General features: G+C 42.1%; 1 long non-coding RNA gene across 1 annotated transcript in view; it reads left to right on the plus strand.

The window, feature by feature from the left end:
- Window positions 1–21587, plus strand: part of LOC130390895 (uncharacterized) — a 58141-nt gene that overhangs the window by 22289 nt on the left and 14265 nt on the right. Inside the window, exon 2 of the long non-coding RNA XR_008896829.1 lies at window positions 17880–17988. This is a non-coding gene — a long non-coding RNA (uncharacterized LOC130390895). The remainder of the gene's footprint in view (window positions 1–17879; window positions 17989–21587) is intronic.

Raw genomic sequence — 21587 nt, forward strand, 5'->3', positions numbered from 1 at the left:
AGATCACTAATAGGTGGAACCGCAGGAATAGGGGAATATATTATTTAGGCATGCGTAAATAATAATCAAAAACTGAACTACACTAATTAATATTCCATAGATAATGTGACTTTAGAAAGTACCATTATCAGACAAAGAAAAATAGGACAGAAAATCGTCCTCTCTTTTTTGTCCGTCCCTCTCTTTTCCTTCCTTCTTGCTTTCCCTCCGTCTCCAGGGAGAGCTCATAAAGACTGTGGTGTTCAGCAGAAGTCTCTCCTTTGTTGGAGCCACTCTATCGCTCCCCCAGGCCATCGACTTTGCCTTTTGCTTTTTTCTTAATGCTGGAGAACAAAGACCCAATGCCTATTTTTTAAGTGTCTGTCACTGAATGCGTTTTTAAATTGCTTCAGTGCGTGGGCATCTGTTGTGATTCTGTGAGGTTGGAGGATGGGAGTGCTTGTGTTATGCTGTGCCTCTCTATATGTGCTGCTGGCGTGGGTGCAGGTAAGTAGGAAGTAAGTATGTTGTTTGGAGAACATGAGCAGTATTTGCCAAAAGCTTGGGTACGCGAAGCAACGATAGCTTGTGTAATTCATGTCCCCACAGCTTTTATTAGCAAATGGCTAAACTGTATACTTTTCACACAATGGCGTTGGTGTTTTTTTTGTGTTGATTGAAAAACACTTTAATAGCCGTCTAACTTGAAGAGGCTTTGGTGACCCTTTCATTCTAGTTCCCTAATTACAACTCTATTTATTAAGTATTTTCCCGGTTAATATATGATCAATTATCATATATAATTGGGTAATTGTCACTGGCAAATGAGTTAGTAATAAACAGAATATTTACAGCTGAAATACTACGAAAAACCTTCACCAATACCTATAAACTAAACTATATGTAGTGTAGTTGTGACCACTTTAGGTCGCTAATAACTCAGATATAGTAGCTTACCTCCTAGGACAGTAGGCAACCAGTTATGAGAACACATTGCCAGTCAAGCTAAAATTGTAGGTATCCGAGTTGCAAGTTACATGAACTTTAGGTTTAATGAACTACTATAGAGAATTGAAGATGGTACTTTCCTAATGACTTTTCCTCAAAGAGATTTTGTTTATGGCTCCAAGCCATTACAAAGGGTTCATTTCATTAACCTAAATTAAAATATTCTACATTCCATGCAATTAAAATGAACTTGTATCTCACTTATTTATTTAAATGGCATGCATGTTTACATTATTTTCTGTACGTTTTAAACTATGTGGCTTTATTAAAACATATTTTCAACCTCACTTTGCATTACAAGGATATGGTAAGGGTGTCGGCAGATAGCCAACGCTGTGGTATTGGTATCGGTTATGGAAGTGAGAAAGTGGTATCGGGACAGCCCTAGCTCTAAGCTCTTTAAATCATATCTACATACTGTTCTGTAAGAGCACACATATTCCCTGGTCTATTCCCTAGTCACAATTATACCCAAGGTATGTATAAAAATATAAAAATGCCAGCATATCAAAGAAAGGATATATTTATTTCACCTTAATGATATTCAGCTGCTCTGAAAATAACAATGTTGTATTATTCTGTCCACTTTCAATTATTAACTGATATTAGGCAAGGTGAAAATGAACGAGCACCACAAAATAGATGTGCAGTAGACCCTGTCCCCACAGTCTCCCAGAAGTCATTCATCCCAATTCGGGGATTCATCAAGAGTCACTCCTACAACATGTTCGTGTCCCGTCTTCCTTCAAGATGGCTGTCAGTAATATCGCTCTTCGGAGGCTCTTGCTGGCCTCCATAGTTCAAGGAAACAACACATCCAATGGCTGCTGGACTCCTTTATTTTATTAAGATATGAGTTTTTTCTCTCATAGCTTTCACTCACGTTCAATATGTGGGAAATGGGATTGCTACTGCCAGTGCCACTGACCACAATGTCCTGCTGGAAAGCATCACTGGTCTCTCACAACACTCATGTGAGCTGACCTCAGACCTGCCAATCTGGAAGAACAGCTGAGAATGTTCTCACTGTAAGATTGTGCTGTATGCCCATCCAACGTTCATCTTCAGTTTACACCATGAAGATGTAGGTCAGTTAATTTCTTTCTGCTGATGACACTGATGACATTACCTTATCATATCATTTGTTTGCATTACGGGTTAATGTAATGTTAAGAAAGTGCAGTCTGGGTCATGTTTGGTTCAACCATGTCATTAATTCCATTTATTACCAGCAACATAGGGACGGGTGGGAATAGGATAGTCCTCTGCCACCCGTTGGTTGCAGGTGCCAGTCGTCATCAAAGCAGCGTGTTCAGAGTCCTGCCGTTTAGCCTCTCTCATTCATGTAATTGAGTATCGCTGCATGGATGCTTGACAAATAGTTTTATAGCTGTTTATAAATACAGTCTAACCTTTCCTACACCACTTTATTTCTACAATTTTCTGTTTCTCCTTAAGCGTCTCATTCATGCTTGTCTACATGCATCATGCATGTTTGCAAATTAGTTAGTAGCCCTGTCTATTTATGCAGTATCGCTGTTACTGCACTCTCATTTTCCGAGTTAATTCATGTAGTATTAGCAAAACCAAACCACAGCAGGCTCACAAAGATTACGGTTTGGCATTTATACTGTGAAGACGAAGATAATAATGTCTGCGGCAGCTTTAGAAGAACAACCGTTCCTTTTCATGATACAAACCCTGTGGCTGATTTGGAAGCAAGATCTGGCCAATCTCCGTTATCAACTGTTCCAAACATGGATGCATTCAGGGAGGAAAATGTGTTTTAAAGCACAACAGTTTCAGTGCAGAGACTTTCTTTGCTCCAGGGGCTTTTTTTATGATACGTCCAGTGGTAGGGCAGAACTAACTATGGCAAGTACAATTTTGTTTGTACAATTATGTTTGTACAAGACAATTTTTTTTTTCTTTTAGCCTTCCATCACAGCTCTTTAACAGCTCTGGTTCCAGAAGTCAACTGCCCATTCATTTTCACCGTCCACTTTTCGTAAAGCCGTTATATAAAGAGTTTTAAGCCTTGAACCAAGCCAATCTTTCGTCGTGGTAGTCGTGAGCAGAAAACGTTTGATTCTGGGCAAAAAAATAATTGGAAAATGGAAGAAAGTCAAAGGTACAAGGCTGTGTTTCTGTGTACATTATTTTTGTGAACAAGTGAGGAACTCCTGCTCAGATGAACCATTGCGGACCTTTTCGCAATGGTTCCAACCCAATAGTTTAGCGTGTTTCTTACATCTTATAACCTTTATCATGATTATAAAATTCATATGGTTACTATAAGGTGTGTGTGTGTGTGTGTGTGTGTGTGTGTGTGTGTGTGTGTGTGTGTGTGTGTGTGTGTGTGTGTGTGTGTGTGTGTGTGTGTGTGTGTGTGTGTGTGTGTGTGATATAGTGTATGGCGTCATCGACATGGCACATCCCTTCGAATTTATTCAATACATGTGAATTCAGTCTCGTATTTAATTTGCGTTCATTCAACATCATATATTCCTTTGATATGACCAAAATCACTAAAAAGCACTGCTAGTGCCATATCATACATTTGTACTTTTATTTTTATCATATATTCTACATCCAAATATTTTTCCACACGTACGGCTCATTTCCTCTCCAGCTCTAACCACAACTCTAACTTTCCATTAATATAAATCATGGTTGCTGTGGTAAGCGATTGTGTTCAGTAGCAGCAGCAGCAGCCTGTCTTCCTATTAGACATTCTCTGATAGCAGTCATTCACTTTCGTGGGTGCAGTAAACGTTTGCTGGTAACGGTGTGCTCCACCAATCAAAGACGTTGTGTCACACTTCAGGACTTATAGGTGGTCTAGTGGTTTCAATGACATCGCGATTAAAACGTGTTTTTCAAAAAACATTTGGTTTTTGGCTTCTACAGGATCAAATGCCATTGATTCACAATATAACGGCGCGTGGTACGTATCATTTGGATGGTTACGACAAAAAGGCATTTAATCAAATCTCTATGATGAAAATTGATGGGATTTTTACTTCCGTAAACACACTGCTCTATATCCCTTACAACCAAGCATGGAGTCATGAGACTGCATGATGGTATCCCTTAGAACCAAGCATGGAGCCATGAGATTGCATGATGGTATCCCTTAGAACCAAGCATGGAGCCTTGAGACTGCATGATGATATCCCTTAGAACCAAGCATGGAGCCTTGAGACTGCATGATGGTATCCCTTAGAACCAAGGAACCATGAGACTGCATTACGTTATCCCTTGGAACCAAGGAACCATGTGACTGCATGATGTTATCCACTTAGTCAACAGGTTGAGAAATCACTTACCAAATTTGGCCCAGCTTCTATCGTCCTCATGGAAGACTCTCGCACCAGATGAACCAGCTCTCACCCTGGACGTTGTATTAAAATTACGATATTATTCAACATGTATCGAGCGTTTTGATCGGTTTTGGGTACATTTTGTCATCTTGCAACACAATATGAAGACAATATTCGTTAATATAAACAAGGCTGTTAGAATGTCATGAAAATCCCAAATACCTCTGTGCGTGTGCGTGCGTGTTCCTGTGTAGGTGAGTGCGGCCTGCACTCGAACACACCTATTATTGGACAGCGAGAGCTTAGTGCAGCATCAGTGTCAAGCAATCATCTCCTGTGTATCCGCGCTGGGACTGCCATCAGGTTGAGATCCCCCTCTCTGACAACATGTGTCCTGCGTTCCATTGTGTCTTCTAATGACGGAACATGCAGCAGGCGCCTTTACACACGCACACACGCACACACACGCACACACACACACAGAACCCCTGCTGCTGTCACTCGTCTGGCTGCCAAAAAAAACCTTTCTTCTAGCTTCTGAAAACTTGTTGTCCATGATGAAATTTGTTGAAATATTCCAATTTCAACAGTGCATTCACTCGTGTCTTGTGATTCCCCATACTGCAGAATGTATTCACCATCTCCTGTGAGAAAGAATGAGTTAGAAATCAAAGCAATGTATCCGTTGCAGCAGATATCCGTGTTTGATGTGCCTTCTACGCCAACTACCATAGAGAAGTATGTTAAGAGTGCTAGTATATTTCTTTATTTTGTATCATAAATATGGACTCGGCTGATGTCTTCTTCTCCTTTTGGGTCAAAATCGTTTACATTAGAAAACCAAATATCGATAATGCAACACTGCAGGTACTGGGCAGCTTCGTGGAGCCAGGCTGTCACGGAGTAAAGGGTTTCATCAGTATGACCAAAAGGAGAGGTGGTAAATACAGAGGGCACCCAGGGAATCGTGTCGCGTCAGCGCAAAGGGGAGACAGGCAAAAGAGGTGATAGGTAAACAAAGGCGGACCTCGCTCTGCGTGTGTCCTGATCTCCGAGCGGAAAGCTTGAAATGCAAACAGGATGGCATCAAAACGAGGTGTGTATGAGGGGGTGGGGGTTGCGAACGCCAAACATCATTGATGTTTTTACTAATGCACAATAGCCTCTCTGACCTTTTTGATTCCCATGTTTTGTTGGCTAACAATTGTCTAGATTTCAATCAGGTTGCATATTTTTTTTTTTTTCATTCATCTTCTGAAATGTGTTTGAAATAAATGTCTCTTCATTACTTTGATGTGCTCCCTGAGCAGTGTTGTCTATTGTTGAGGATATTGTTCCCTTATCTGCAGCTGTATGAGCACCATTCATCCGTCCCACCTTGATGGGTAAAAAGTGTTTTTACCGACGTTTACACAAGGACACACATGCATCAATTAAGCCACACATGCAGAAAAGCACACATGTGAACCTGAAAACACACACACACACACACACGCACGCACGCACGCACGCACGCGCGCGCGCGCGCGCGCGCGCACACAAATCCAAAGATTGAACTAAAGCTAGGGTAGGACATTTGGAGAAACCAGCCAAAGAAAGCTAGGTTTCGAAAGTATCCAACTCTTGGCCTCCTGCAGCAGAATATACAGGCCTTGAGGTAAGCTATGTGTAACAAACAAAGTATCGTAGACATAACTGTGTTCCCAAAGTTCTATTGCAGATGAGACCACAATAGATACATACCTTCATGCACACAAATGTTATCCCTTGACCAACAAACAGGCCCAACCGGGCTGGGTTGGGTCAGTGTGTGTTCAATTGAATATATTTAACTCACTGCACAAACACATGCATCAACCTCTGAAATTTGACCGGCAAACCCACAATCTTGATCAACTTGGACCAAGATTGTGGTCCAAGTTTCATAGTCACACAGAAAAGTCGCTCAAACATCACACAGGAAGATGTGTTTTCCGCTTTCAACCGACTGCAACCTGTTTTCTGTGTGCAATCACACAGATGAGACAAGTGTGGTGTTAAGTATTGCTGTAATTTTTCAACTTAAATGAAAAATATTCCATAGTTTCTAAGGTCAATTAAATAAACCCTTTATAAATGGGTGCAGTTATGAACAATAACTATGTAAGAAAAAACGAATTTATCATGTTAATTTCTCGATAGTACATAATTAAACTTTGGCTGTTACCAACATAAACCTTTGATAGCTACAACTGTAACTTGAATTGATGGGTAATAGAAGAGGTGTTTCTAAGAATTGGTGGCCTACTTTCCTAGGAAGTACATAATTATATCAAAGTTATTACTATCCTAAAACAGTTACAACTACACGGTACTTAGTTGAGTTGATTGGTAATAGTGGAGTTTTTTCTTAATACTTCAGCTGTAGTTCCTCTGTATTTACCTTCTTATTAGCAGTGATAATTACCCAAAAATATATTATGATTTACCATATATTTACCGGGTAAATACCTAGTAATTAGGGACTGTAAAAGGAAGGGTTACCCAAAATAATCGCTCAAACATCACACAGGAAGATGTGTTTTCGTCTCTCAACCGACTGCAACCCGTTTTCTGTGTGGTGTCGTGTAAATTGCTACCAACACCAGAGGTGTGCCTGCTTCCGTTTCCTTGGCATTTGTTACCCAGATGTGTCTGTTCAACCCAAAACCATCACCTACACCCACCCGGTGCAGAGTGATAAACGAGATCGTGTCTCGAAATCGCTGAGCGATAAAATATTCTGACGGGGGCTGGTGATAGTGAAATGTAGATAAACGTGTGTGTGTGTGTGTGTGTGTGTGTGTGTGTGTGTGTGTGTGTGTGTGTGTGTGTGTGTGTGTGTGTGTGTGTGTGTGTGTGTGTGTGTGTGTGTGTGTGTGTGTGTGTGTGTGTGTGTGTGTGTTTTAGTGGGGAAGATTCATAGAAGACAAGCATAACAAAATATAAAAGTGGATCATGTACTGTTTGATCCAATCCCTAGCAAGTGAAAAATAAATGACATGATGGGCGTGGAATGGTATACATTGTCCCTCCATGCATAGATCACACTACAGGGAGTATCCTTCCAAAAAAGACTCTACTATGACTGTCAGGAAGTTATAAACATTGGGACATCATGATACCATCCACAAGTCCATCTACTGGTAGCTGGCCCACATTTAACTGGAGCAACAGCACAGTGAACAGCCTGACAAAGCATCCGCCACATCTTAGATTCAGTCTAATTCAAATGAGGACCTTATCACCAACTCTACTCTCTCTTTATCTTTCCCTTCAATTCAAATCACTTTTGCAGCGTATTTTTTTCTAACAAACCAAAGCTTTGCCAAAGCTTTCCGTCTAATTTTGAAAGTTAATGGGTTTAAGATTGCTGTTTTAGATTGCATTTAGAAAAAATGATTTTTTGACAAATTGTGCACATTTGGTTGACAGAGCTCTATTGTGCAGCATTGGTGATTGAATGTTGTTGTTTTTGGGGGGGGGGGGGGGGAGGGTGTACAGGCAAAGAGACTAGCTGGGTTCAAGCTATTCCTTTACTACTAACATGACATTCATGTTTGAGCTATATACTATAAGTACCTAACTAATCATTTGATCAGGTCATTGGATGTAATAAGGATGACATAAGCTATACTGCCTCTTGTCGTTCGGTAGTGTACGCTACAGCATATGGTGTAATTAGAGGTCGTTTTAAACAGAAATTAGGTATTAGTTTGTTATTTATCATAGTTATCAATAGAGTTGTGCAATTACTTAATTTATCCGTGGGGTTGACTGACCGATTATAGCTCCGCCTTCGGGATCCAGAGAGCGGTAATGTGTCATCTGCATACGTTTGACTTGCAGTCGAATCCATCTCCAATGTTAACAATACATTGTTACCCTGAGTATTTGATCCTACCCATGGTGATTTACAATGGGTACTGATCCAGCATTAAGGGAAGCTGAGGACTCTGCCGCCCACTGCCGCTCCCAGGTAGAGGCGATGAGAGGGCCATGTGGAAGCTTGTTGGCGGTCACCCGCCCCTTGAGTTTGAGACACAGATGCACTCTGCCGGCAACTCTACCACGGCTCCGGAGAGCGGCGTGGGCTGAAGTGGCCGACACAAAAGGTGGCAGGTGTCAGGGTCTATCTCTGGCTGTTACTGGTACATGTAAACACAGGTGGACATCCACGTTTTGTCCATGGAGTGATATACATGTCGAGTGTGTTTTTGTGCGAGAGAGTTTGTGTGTGTGTGTGTGAGCACACAACATGTGCACAGGGGATATGAGGGTCATGCAGAAAAGGTTGACATATACAGTATATCCCATATGAACTCGTACATGCAGGCTGCAGACATCTGACCCAGACATCTGTGCAGTTTGGCTTCACGCGTTTCCTCAGAAAGAGCAGAGCCTAGTCATTTGATTGATCTCAGAGTTGACTACAGACGGCCCTCATTAACTAAGCCACTTATCGAGCTCCTTGGTTAACACGAGAGCCTTTGTGGCCCCTACTTAGCAGCAGCCCCGGAGTGCCCGGCAACACCCCAGGGTGAACCCGGGGACCGCATTGTATCCCTCCCCCCACTCCCCCCCCCTCCCCCCCCCTCCCCTCCTCTTCTCATCACGCTGCCTCCCACCTCAGGAGCGCGTGGTTGTGAATCAATGTGTCGATATGCAAGCTGGCACTTGAATGGGTCTATCACTCCCGACGCCCAAGCTTTTATCCATTAGCTCTTTATCCTTTATGCTGGCCACTTGAGATGCAGAGTAAAGCCTGCTGCAAAGGTGCACCTTAAATGTCAGCTTCCACACAGTGTGTCGGTGAGTCAGCGTGGGCTGGGAGCATTCAGAGCTGAAGTCCACATGTGACTGTTTGTATGATTTACTCGCGGACATTCAACTGTTGTTGAAATGTTGACCCTTATAAAAGTGAACACACTGAGGCAGTATCAACCAGAGGTAAACCGGCTTTATAGCTTCTATAGCCTATGCTATTGAACACATTAACGTATTTTAGATATGATCTTGACTACTCCCCTTGGTTGCATTGACAGCGTTGCAGGAGTATGCATGTGCATTAGATTTTTTTCCCTATGAATATTGATATTTGTCTTGCTATTGGTTTGACAGGGTAAGAAAGACGAAAGGGTAAGCGAGGTGTAAAGGCACAAAGATGCAACGGTCTGTCGAAGCGTTCTCAGTGCCGAGTGTCTATGCTTTAGTCGAGATCCAGGTTCCACTCTGAGGGTCTTTGTCATGTGGTAGAAAGGTCAGGAACGTCTTCTTCCTATTGACTCCACGTGGCACTCTAGAGCGATGGGCCTGGCTGTTCACTTGCACAGACGAATGCTCCGATGCAGGGCACACAGACAAGGTGAAGATACTAGTGGATAACGGGGGCACATGCCGGGATGGGGGGGGACTAAAGCGATTCTTGTTAGAATCGCAGTTCTTTGTTTCCTCAATAATTCATCATGATGACAAAAATAATCATCCATTAAATTTTCATCTACTCTGTTCTGTCAGCCACATTAATTTAAAACAATGGTGGACGTGTAGAAGCCGAAGCCCAATGATAAACTGAATGTTACACACAAACACACAATGAGAAGAAAATTGCATAGACAAAATGTTTTGTATAATTGCGAAACATACCATATTAGTACACAACATTGTGTGTAATATCAAATTGTGAGGTCTCTGCCGATTCCCCTCCCCATACTGTCGATATTTCGCACATAATGGCAATGTTGTACCGTAATTACGGAACAATATTTTCAGACTAATAACAGCCATTCGGCCTATACGCGAGTACGGCCTATGTACATAGGTGAATGACCAAAATCGGTCGTAGACGAATTTGCTGCACTGTGTTTTCTCTCTGTGGTGATTATGCAAAGTATTCTAGACATTATCGTAAGGGTATCCTCCACACTATCCTCCACACAACAAATATACTGAACAAGCTAGCTTCTAATAATGATATTACGATAATAGGCTGCTAATTGGGTAATATAGTCCTATACCGATTTTTTTTTTTCTGGATCCTTCATCCAGAATAGTGCATTTATTCGCATGCTCTTCATTAGCTCAAAGACTGCGGAAAGAGATCACATCATATCCACTTGTTGATAATTGGTCCTATGTGCAACCATTTCAGTCGCATTTGTGAGCCCTGCATGTAATCCTTTGACACTATCCTATCAATCCCACAGAAATGCATATAAAAGTTTGTTAGTTAGATTTTGTGTGAGTTTTGTGAACAACAACTCTTCGCTGCTCTCAATGTATGATGTACGTCAACACTCGCACACGGATCCCACTCGTAACATGGCTGTGTCTAAAGACAGAACAGCCACCATCTCCTTGGAATGGTGACATTCAGATACAAAACACACAGGCATCTTGATCTGATAATTGCCATCGATGGCTCCATAGATCGTGGCAGAAGAAGCAGCATCAGCACTGAGTTGAGAAGTTGAGGTAAAGTGTTATTAGGTGACATCACATAGGCGACATGTAGTCTTTCTTGTTACGTCTTTTCCACAGCCATTAGCCGAAGAATCATACAATAAACTGTCAAACTCTTTATTATTAGTTAGACCCACACAAAACATGTGTAATCCAAGGCAATTAATGACGGGGACGAGAAAATAATAAATTACTTTGCGTTGAAATTGGAAATACAATGTTCCTAGCATAGATGTCAGATGGGGGTCTAGCAGAGGGGGGGGTGACTTACGAGCTCTATGCAGGTCTGTTTTTTTCAAGACTTAGTTGTAAGCAAGTGTGGCATATGCACGATGCGGGCTGGATCCACGTAAGGTTTTCTATACTTTAATTTAAGTAAATGTATTCATCCAAAGGTCCACACCAACAAATACTTTGTCTCTATACTATTCGGATGCCTACAGTAAGACACTGTTACAATAGCTGAGCAATTTCCTTTGAACCTTTTACATATTCTCTCTAGTGTTCTGTGTTTCTCCCCTGTAGATTAACCGCCCTTATCCCTCAAACCTCACCTTAACCTCAAAAGACGGAAACGTTTACATTAAAATATTTGCTTTACGATCAATGCCGGCTGTACCAGCTCCCAACTAATGCAGCCACTCTAGCAACCCTAAGGGCATTTCTTTGGCCACATGCTTCGTCATTCATTCATTTGTTATATGTTTTAATTAAAACATGGTCCTACAAGGCTGTCATTTATGACCTTTTCAGCCTCCTTCCACCTCAGCCACCCCATTATGTTCAGTGGAATTATTCCTGCATTAGCAATACCCAGAGCCCATCCAACTTAATTACTGTCTCTTTTTTCATTACTCCGTTCAGCTTTCCACAGGTATCTTCCCCAAAATGTAATTGAATATGTCCAATCAAGGTTTCTCTCATTTGTTCCAGTGATCTCCAGAGATATGATCCACATATGGATTTTGGAAATAAGTACACTTCATGTTTTGAGTTTAGTACGTGTAGCCATTTTTCGAGAGCATGTGGAGCATTGGTAATGCCGTTCGATTCTATCAAGTTGATAACATTCAAAAAAGATTTTCTGAAATTTAGCTGAAATAGAGATGCGATTACTACCTGGTGTACATTTGCACATATCGATTTAAATATTGTGGGGATCTGGATGGTGTCTTCCACACCACGCAGAGTAGGCCCGGTCCAGATCGCTTGTCTGTCAGTCTTCTGCACCCAGACTCGGCACTGCAAGGGAAACTCCCACCAATTGCATCTTTCAAAAGCTAAGCATACCTCATTGGACAGTAATGATATACCAGCATGGCCGCTGTGCCGCCCTTCCAGTATCCTAAGGGTACTTTGCACACTTGCGGTTGTGTGGACAGGTTTGCGGTGTATGCTATTTTGACTGTTGTTTGTGCCTGCTGATGCAAAAGTGTATTTAGAATGGTCTTTGTTTGCACACATGATGTAGAATCAGCAATAAATATACTGAGGGTGGGACGGCTGTTGATGTAGCATGATCCAGACGTGACTATTATCAAATCGTTCATGTCGGACAGAACCTCTAAGACAGTGGATCCCAATGACCTCAGGTGGACCACTAAAAGGTCTGAAATGACCTCTTAGACAGCGGTCCCAATAACCTCAGGTGGATCACTAAAGGGTCTGAAAGGTTCTCTAAGACGGTGGTCAGGGGCCACAATGGAAATAAGCTTTTGGGTTTAATTGTGTCATCCCTGAATATTTATATATTTTAATGTATGACACCGAGCGCTGTTCATATTTTATATCAAAATGTTCAAATAAAATCAATCAATCAGTCCCTAAACGGTCTGACACGTCCTTTAGGACAGTGGATCCCCAGGACATCAGTTGTACCTCTAAAGGGCTCAGGTCTTACAAGTCCTTAACGACAGTTCTGTCTCCTAAAGGACGCTACCTATGCTCCCAGTGTGTTCATTTAGCAAAGCCAAATTAATATCAGTAGACTGCACAAAGCGACGCTTATTTGAAATAATACCCAGCCAGATTATTTTATTGACTGAACAATATTTATAAAGCATCTCCTTTCTCATAATCACATGTAGGACGTGAAGTACCGCAGGAGTGCAGGTTGAAAACGCTGCTCAATGGGAAGAGAACAAAGAGAATGGTAGGGCTTGGAGAAAAAAGGGGGGCTGATTATAGTAGGGTTAATTTGGCTGTCTACAAGCAGTAAAACAGTCTGCTAGCAGCGGCTGACTGACTAACAGTGGCTGAGTGGCAGTAGCATTGTCAACTAGCCGTGTCATTCTCTCAGACTCTCAGATCATTAATGCACTTCTACGTCACATTCTTTGTTACTGTGTTTAGGGATATTTCTCATATTGACCTTAATAAACTTCATGATTGCCAATGCTTATTTATATTCTTTGTTATTTGGCTAAACTTATATCAGCATTCACTTCACTAATCACTCCTTTTTGCACAGGATATTAACAAGTTTAACTTACATCCTCCTATATATATATATATGTGTGTGTACACACACGCGCGCGCGCACACGCCCACGCACAGTGTATATCCATCTAGACATATTGGAATTCAAAGATCTGGAACCTATATACCACGTACTGTTTATTAACTGACATTATTTGGTACTAACTTGCAATGTTGAAAAGGTTTTGCATGGATAATGTTTTAACTCACATCAGGGAGGGCGAAGCTCAAAACATTCCTTATATCATGGCTCTCTTCTGGTGACCTAAACACATGAGGTCAAGGCATTAGAAAATGATCGGCTTGATAGACGTGTACCACTCCCTCATGGCAACCTTTCCTGTTTACCTGAAGATAATTGTCTGAAAGAGACGTAGTAAAGCCTTTGTTTTTCGAGTTGCTTTAAAGTTATTGTGAAATATGATTTGATAAGTATTTGTTTACTTAGAAGTCCACTGTTGAAATAAGTGTCAATCAATCATCTCCAGACAACCTCGGGATGTTTTATGTTTTGTGAACTGAACATAACATTTAATATGAATTTTATATTACAACTTGAATTGCTTCAACTTCCATTTACCTGTGAAACTTATTCTTAAGGACACGTCTTTCTGTTTTCAGGATGTGACGGGTGTAATTATGCGCAGAAACAATCCAAATATCATGCCACTGAGCCATATTACCCTAAAAAAAGTTGAGAAGATGGACCGCAATATTTGAAAATCTACAATTCACATTTAATTTCTTATTTTGAACTCCTTCGTGGGCTCCTCAAATCCTTCTTTGAGGCCACCCTATTTCACCAAATTAAATTCATGATTTGTGACAGTCAGGGAGATATATGGTAGGTATATGAAATGTGATGGAGGGGGAGGAATGTAAATGAGTATGAACACAAAGCCATACTCTAGACGGACTGCATGGACAATTTTAGGGACTTGGACTGAAAATAACTGCTGGCCTTCCCTCTGTCTCGTGTGCTACTTATGTGGCTGTGCATTCTTATATTACCCCCACGCAGAGTTGGCGTATAGCAATTGAGTGCAAGTGAGTATCCTCTGAATGTGGGGGCTGCCATAAGCATTCATCACGGCTAAATTTGGTTATAAATTGAGGATAAATGGAAGATTGTCCAACCCCTGTGTTGTGTTTTGGTAGCCTCTGTGAGCAAATCACAAAGCACATCACTGTCCTCCTGGGGTTAGCAAAGTGGCAGGAAGTTTGTGCAATAGGTATGGGAATCCTGTCAATATTTCAAACCTGAAAAATAAAGTTTCAAAGGCCTGTGAGTCTGTGTTTGAAAACTGAAGACCTTGTAAACGTTTTTTAATCTGACACTGTCTCCCAGTTTATTACTTTGTTTCCCGTTTGTGGCAAGTTCTGAAAGTCAATTTTCTAGGACAGAATAGTGCAGAATTTCGAAAAAGCGAAAAGCTCAAGTGTTTTCATTTATCGATAGCACTCGTGTAGCGCACTTTTTATGCCGCTAGTTATTTTTTACGCTAGGTCAACACACAGCGGGAGGTCGTTATCCCAGGTGAAAAAATATTAAGTGTATTTTGAAGACACTATTATCATACCTCGTCATATTTCAAGTATTTTTTTCTTAAGGTACATGCCTTTAATGCAACAATTTACTATAAATACATATTAAATACATTTTTATTAACATAATATTTTGTACTTTAAAAGTACAAAATATCGTCAGAAATTGTTTTTGAATTGAATTCGAATTATGACAAGGGCATGATATAAGTGTGTTCAAAATAGACTTCTATAATACTATCAATTGAACTGTAATGCTTTTTTTAAGTATATTTCAGACACACTGGTGATATAATGCAATTCTACTTCAAGTGTGTTTTGATTGCTAGAAATCATACATTTCACTGGTGTACTTCAGTACACTTGGAGGTTGTCAAAAGTTGTGCCATTTTAGCATACTATTTACACTTGGTACTTAATGTATACCTTAGTGCATTTTGGCATACTTGAATGCCACAAAATTAGTACAAAATACTGTTTCATACTAAAAGTGTACTTGGTACATTCCATTCAAAAGTGTAGTTGAAGTATAATTTCTTTTCACCTGGGATAACGTATTCTCCCGCTGTGTGTTGACCTATGAAGGAGCGTGAGGGCAGGACATCACAGGAAGTCACGTCTGCCTACATCCTTATATGGCCAGTAAGCTTGTGTCCTTAACTACTCATTGTACATTACATTTCACCTTTTGGCCATGCCAGCAGATTTAATACCGCACAACCATTGTATTTAGTTGCCATCGCTGCGAGGTGTACATTCATAGTTTTATTCCAGCAATATGTTAACGCAGGTGCACATTTTAGCACCACTTTTACAGTTTCTCATTTCCTCCTTTACCTGAGTTAGTCTTACCATTCAACTACCCGGTGCCCAGGGGGCTGGCAGCTCGTGGCAGGATCAGGTTGTTTGTGTTGTTTCTCAGTGTCTCTGTGTTTAATAGTTATGGCTGCAGGAGGTCTCTTGCCTTGCAGAGAACAGAGACACCTTGAGCGAGACTGAACCCTAAACTCTTTCAATTTGAGGTGTTAACTTATCTCATACACACACACAGGCACGCACACACACACACACACACACTCAGACACACACACATAACCATGCACAATCGGCCCCACACAAACACACACATACATGAAAGCATTCACAAATTCACACACAAACACATACTCTCAGAAACCCACACACAAGCATTCACACATGCACACAAACATGCCTTCATGACTGCATACACCTACAGACAAACAAGCACACACACGCACACATACACACAGTCATGCACACCCTTACAGACACACACGCATACTGCATATTAATGGATAGCTCCATACCAGTTGAGAGTGGGTAAATTGGCCAATGGGTCTTATCTACATTCCACGCATCAATAATTACACATTACCTTGGGCACTCTTGCTTCACCCTTTTTGCATGCAGACTTTAAAGGTGTGTGTGTGTGTGTGTGTGTGTGTGTGTGTGTGTGTCATAATAATTACTGACTGCTCTCCCTAGTCTCACTTTGCCCATTTTTTCGGTGCCTTTCCTCATCAAGCCCGCTGTTCGTTATCACTTGCAAACACATCCGCTCATTCCCGGCGTGTGCGATTGATTACCTAAGTATCAGTGGGATATCGGCCCTAGAATAGAAAGTCTCTAACCCCCCTCCCTGTTCCTCTCTTCCCACTGTGTTGGGTGCTGAAGGCCGTCGAGGTGAGCCTCTTCTCCATTGGGAGAGACACTGGTGCGATCGTGCATCACTGCCCTAATGGTGATGAATGCCCCGCCATTAGCATGGTCCACACGTAGCCACCCTACCCCCAGCCTACCACCACCACCTCCTTCACAAGTGTCCCTGCCTCCAGATCGTTGCTGATTTACTTATTCACCCCGCTCCTATGCAGTCGTCCTCCTTGTCTCCTTTGCTTATGCGTCTTATCTTAAGCAATCGCTGATGGTCATCGTGATGTTGTTTGTGTTTTCGGTCTGTCTTTCTGTGTTTGAGGCAAGCAGGAGCTTTCGACAGTCTGCTGAGGGGCTGATGCGAACGATACCGGCATGTGGTTCCTCTGATGGCCCCTAGGTGGCTCATGGTGGCGGCAAAGCCATGCGCTGCCATGCTAGTTTTTACAAAGAGTCGGGTTCATTGACTTAAAAATAGAAAGGATTACGAGATGGCTTAAGTTGCAAAAATAATTGAGGTGCTTTTATTTCCAAAAAAGCGTGACAAGATACAAAATCTGGACGTCCAAAAGAAAGTAAAAAAAATATCAAAAGGATAATTCAAAAAGTTTCTCCGTGATCAATGCCCTACAGTCACACACACTGACTGCCTTCAAGACTGACTGCCCCCCCCCTCCCCCCCCCGTAAACGGTGGTTGGCGGGCTTGTAAAGGCCTAGCCCCTCCCCTTAGCCAAACCATTAACCAGTTATTCAATTAACACATGTTTAACCCAAATTACACTTTGGATAACCTTCCTTCAATACACAACATAATTACTCTCACAGCATCTACCAAGTCCAACATGTATATCCCACATAAACGCATAAACTTACACACACGCTCATATACATACATATGTCCCCCATGAGCTAATTTCAGATGGTATCTCCCACCATCAGCACCTGCTGTGACCTCTATTTAAAGCAGCCTTAAGCAAGCACTCTGGTTGCAACCTGGCATGAGTGAAGAAGGTCCATGATAAGTATCAAAGTAATGAACCAAACTCAAATTAACAGTTCCATTTGTGTGTCTACTTGTTGCTATTTACCGGCACGGGGTAAGGTTATAAGCTTAAAGGGAAGTTGTATTGTAGTATGGCACGCACCACAATAACAGAAGGGAAGGATAAGTAAATTAATGGATATAATGTCTTCGCCAGTAACTAGTGGCATGGCCGTCATGTCATGTCACACAAGTCAATGGCAAGGAAGGTGTTGTCCTTCACTTTAGAAAGAGCCTCTTTGTTCTCTTAGGATCTTCACATCAGGTTCATATTATGTGTGGTCCTAGAAGAAAATTCCATTTCATAACCAAGTTAATGAGGATTTTTTTTTCTTTTTATTGGTTATAGACTGGTGCTCCTGTTCAAGTCCTGCCTCCTATGCAGATGATCCATAGAAGGTAGAGCAACACCCTAAAGCCCTCCATCATTTCTGCTGTCTACTGGTCCACTATTGGAGGTATGTGAACTTTTTTCACGATTTTTAATTGTTACCTATATCAGAAAATCCCTAAAGTTTTCAGAGAGCTGGTCCTTAATGTGAAGTGTACTTCAACCTTGAGTTAATGTTAAACCAGCATTGATCCTCCAAGTAAGTAAAGAGTCGACCGTACATCAAATCCTCCTGCTCCCACCCCATGCAGTGCTCCCAGGCATGGACCATCCCCCCCCCACCAAACCTAACTAACTCACACCCATCAAACCTGACTAACCCCCACCCACCAAAACCCCACCCAACAATCCCGACACCTAGCCAAACCTGGAGAAATAATTTCCCGAATGAAAAAAGAGTGACACTACAGGTAGTGTCCACCACCCTTTGTTTTGGTATGACTTCATTATCCCCTCCAGTGAAACGACAATAGCAATAGCAGTATAAGAAAAATTGCAGCGGTAGTTTTTGCCCTAAAGAGGGAAGTGCTCTATTTCAATGATGTTTATTTTTTAATTTAACAAATGCAATAACTAATGAGACTTTTAATGCAAATTGCTGGTTTCTAAGACAACCGTGCCTTTTCTCATTTGCCTCAAGATTCCCAAGCATTTATTCTGACATTTAAATCTTCATCTTGGGAAGTATTATTTTCTCTTGTGATGTCTCCATATTTGTTTGGTTTGCCGTTAAAGCCATGGTCCAAAATATATTTGTAATGAGCATGCTGCTGTGATATTCTGACAAATGCGACAATAGTGGGGAAAGGGGTCTTTGGGGCACCGGCCACACGGCTATTCACACAACGATAAGAACAATCAAACGTTCAATCACCCAGAGTATTCTTTGAAAAATTAAAAATGCACTTTTTAATTATTAAATCACTAAAACCCAGCCAAAATTGTTAGATTCCTCCAGTGCAGTAGGGGAAATGTGCCTACAAAGACACAATATCTGAGTTGTGTATCATGCATTTTTTTTGTATCCCCTTGTGAAGCCTAAATGTCTTTCAATCAAGACAAAATGCCTTCATTATCTATCTTTTATAGCTCTAGAAAATGAAGGAAGCTACTTTTATGGTGATGATGATAACTATGATGATGAAGGTGAAAAGAAACAGGAGAAGGAATAATTTGGATAGAGAGGTGAATAAAACGCAGAGCTGGATAGAAAGTACTTTAAAATGAGAGAGGGAAGGACGGGAGCTTGATGGATGATTGGTCGCCATGATAGATTGTTGGGGAAACGTGAAGAGGAAGCGTAGAGGGAAGAGAACAGTCGACCCAACAGCGTGTTAGTGCGCCAGCGTTTATCATCGTACCACCTCAATATCAGCTCTCTCAGCGCTGTCTCTGTGTCTGTCTGTCTCTGTCTCTGTCTCTGTCTCTGTGTCTCTTATATGTCGTAACTCGATCCCTAGTTAAAGTCTCGCTGTGCAGTTGACAGTTCTAGGATCAGATAATAAATGTCCTTCCACTTCTGAGCCAAATCGGCAAACTCATTTGTTGTAGCTATATAAAAGCATGGTGCTAGCCTGGTGCTAGCCTGGTGCGAGCCTGGTGCTAGCCTGGTGCGAGCCTGGTGCGAGCCTGGTGCGAGCCTGGTGGGAGCCTGGTGGGAGCCTGGTGGGAGCCTGGTGGGAGCCTGGTGCGAGCCTGGTGCGAGCCTGTTTCTAATTGCGCTTACTTGAAAACACTGAACATGAATTTCACTTTCAACCCTCTGAAAACAGAATTGTTAATTTCTCTATCACTCCATCTCTTCCCGTCGTTCCCCTTTCTTCCTCTGCCGGTCTCCGTCTCACTGTGACTCGACGCCTTCGGTCTCATCTCTGGTCCCCGGTGTTGAGTCTCGGGGCCCCGGGGCCGACGTGCTCTTCTGGCTCCGCAGCCAGTGGATCTCCTCAGGTGCATGTTAATTACAGACACATCGGGGTCCCGGGGCCCCCCGCAGAGAGGGAGAGGGAGGGAGAGGGAGGGAGAGGGAGGGAGGGAGGGAGGGAGAATCCCATTACAGGCCAGATAAGGCAGCCCTCTAAGGCTTTTGCTGTTAGAGGATTGCCAACATCGCTCACTCGGACGCAGGGGTCGCCACGGTGTTTTGATGGCACCATGGTAACAGTGGATCCCGTCTCGAGGTACCCTCTAAGCAGCCCGCCTACTATAATATCCATAACACTATACCCAAAATATAATCTGCCCCGATCCCCAGTGTCTGTCTCTCTAGCCTGCTCCTTTATGAACTTGTCGCTATTGATCGTAAGTGGCATTGGATAGAAGCATCTCCTAAATGACTTATGAATAGTAATGAAAGCTCAATATAAATCAGTAGTATACCGTATTTTGGCCACATAAATACATTATTGTGTTGCAGTATAAGTTGTGTCATTAGTTATAATTTGGAACAATGCCACTGTGACTTTTAGCCCAGAGAAAGGACATCGAAAGCAGCCCTGCTGTAATGATGCGTAGTATTCAGGTACCTGCGGGCAGGGCCAGGTAAGATAAGACATGGTAATAACTGTCTTGCCTCCCTCTGCCCATAAAGCGCCACAGATAACCAGACATTACAGCAGGAACAGTATATGCTGGAATGCTGCTCATTTCACAGACATCATGTGGTTAGAGAATTTTTGCTTCGCCAGTTCCTTCACACAAAGTAGCGCCACATCCACAACATCATCTCGGTTGGTGTTACTGAAGTGTAAAATAGGTTTTTACGAAAATAAAGAGAAATGTAATAAACAAGAGCGAGGGTTCCAATTCCCCGGAGCCCCGGCACCCCAAGCACTTCAAGATGTATTTTTAGCCAGATGTGTGTGCATGTGTCGGGCTATTATTAATTCCTGTAATTTTCACATTTTCTGATGACTAGCACGTCTTCCCACTCTGTGATATGCTGTTCCGACTTTTCACTGTCAAAAATAGCGTTACCTTGTTAATATGACTACATGAGCCTCGTTGGTTGGTTGGAAGGTTTCAAAGGTACTAGGAATAAAGATGCAGGTGGGAGAGCACAATAACTTTCATCCTCACATTTTCAACGTCACTTTGCATGTTAAATGTGAATCTAAATCTGTTGCATATCCAAGCTGTCAAACTACTCTTTTTATCGACAGCTAGTGACTGACGACATCGACTGACTTTCATGTGATTCGGCTCTTTGGCTCTAGCCATTTCTCTAAACTGAAAAAATTGAATATCTCTCACAGATTGACAGACAGCAACCAAATTCATCGGATGGTTTTCGTGTTATTCTTGGGATCTTCAGAACCAGCTTGAAGACAGTACATTTTAACGTGCACAACTTAAGAAGAGCAAAGAACGAAGGAGGGGATTACTTTATGATCCGGTGAATCTCGACGAGGCCTTCTGTGCCCAGTTTGTAATCTTGGTTTTTATTTTTTATTCCATGGTGTCCAGTTAACTCCAGAGAGGGAGAGAGAAATATGTGTGGACGTGTTTGAAAACGCTCTGATCAGCACAGGAACTGTTCTGCAACGTCCAGGGTCACGGGGAACGCTGACACATCAGTGCGGTCCTTGAGACATGAGATGTGTGCACGTGTGTGTCGAATAAGGTGTGTGTGTGTGTGTGTGACTGTGTGTGTGTGTGTGTGTGTGCGCA

This window comes from Gadus chalcogrammus, chromosome 10 (assembly GCF_026213295.1).
Source record: "Gadus chalcogrammus isolate NIFS_2021 chromosome 10, NIFS_Gcha_1.0, whole genome shotgun sequence".
NCBI lineage: Eukaryota > Metazoa > Chordata > Actinopteri > Gadiformes > Gadidae > Gadus > Gadus chalcogrammus.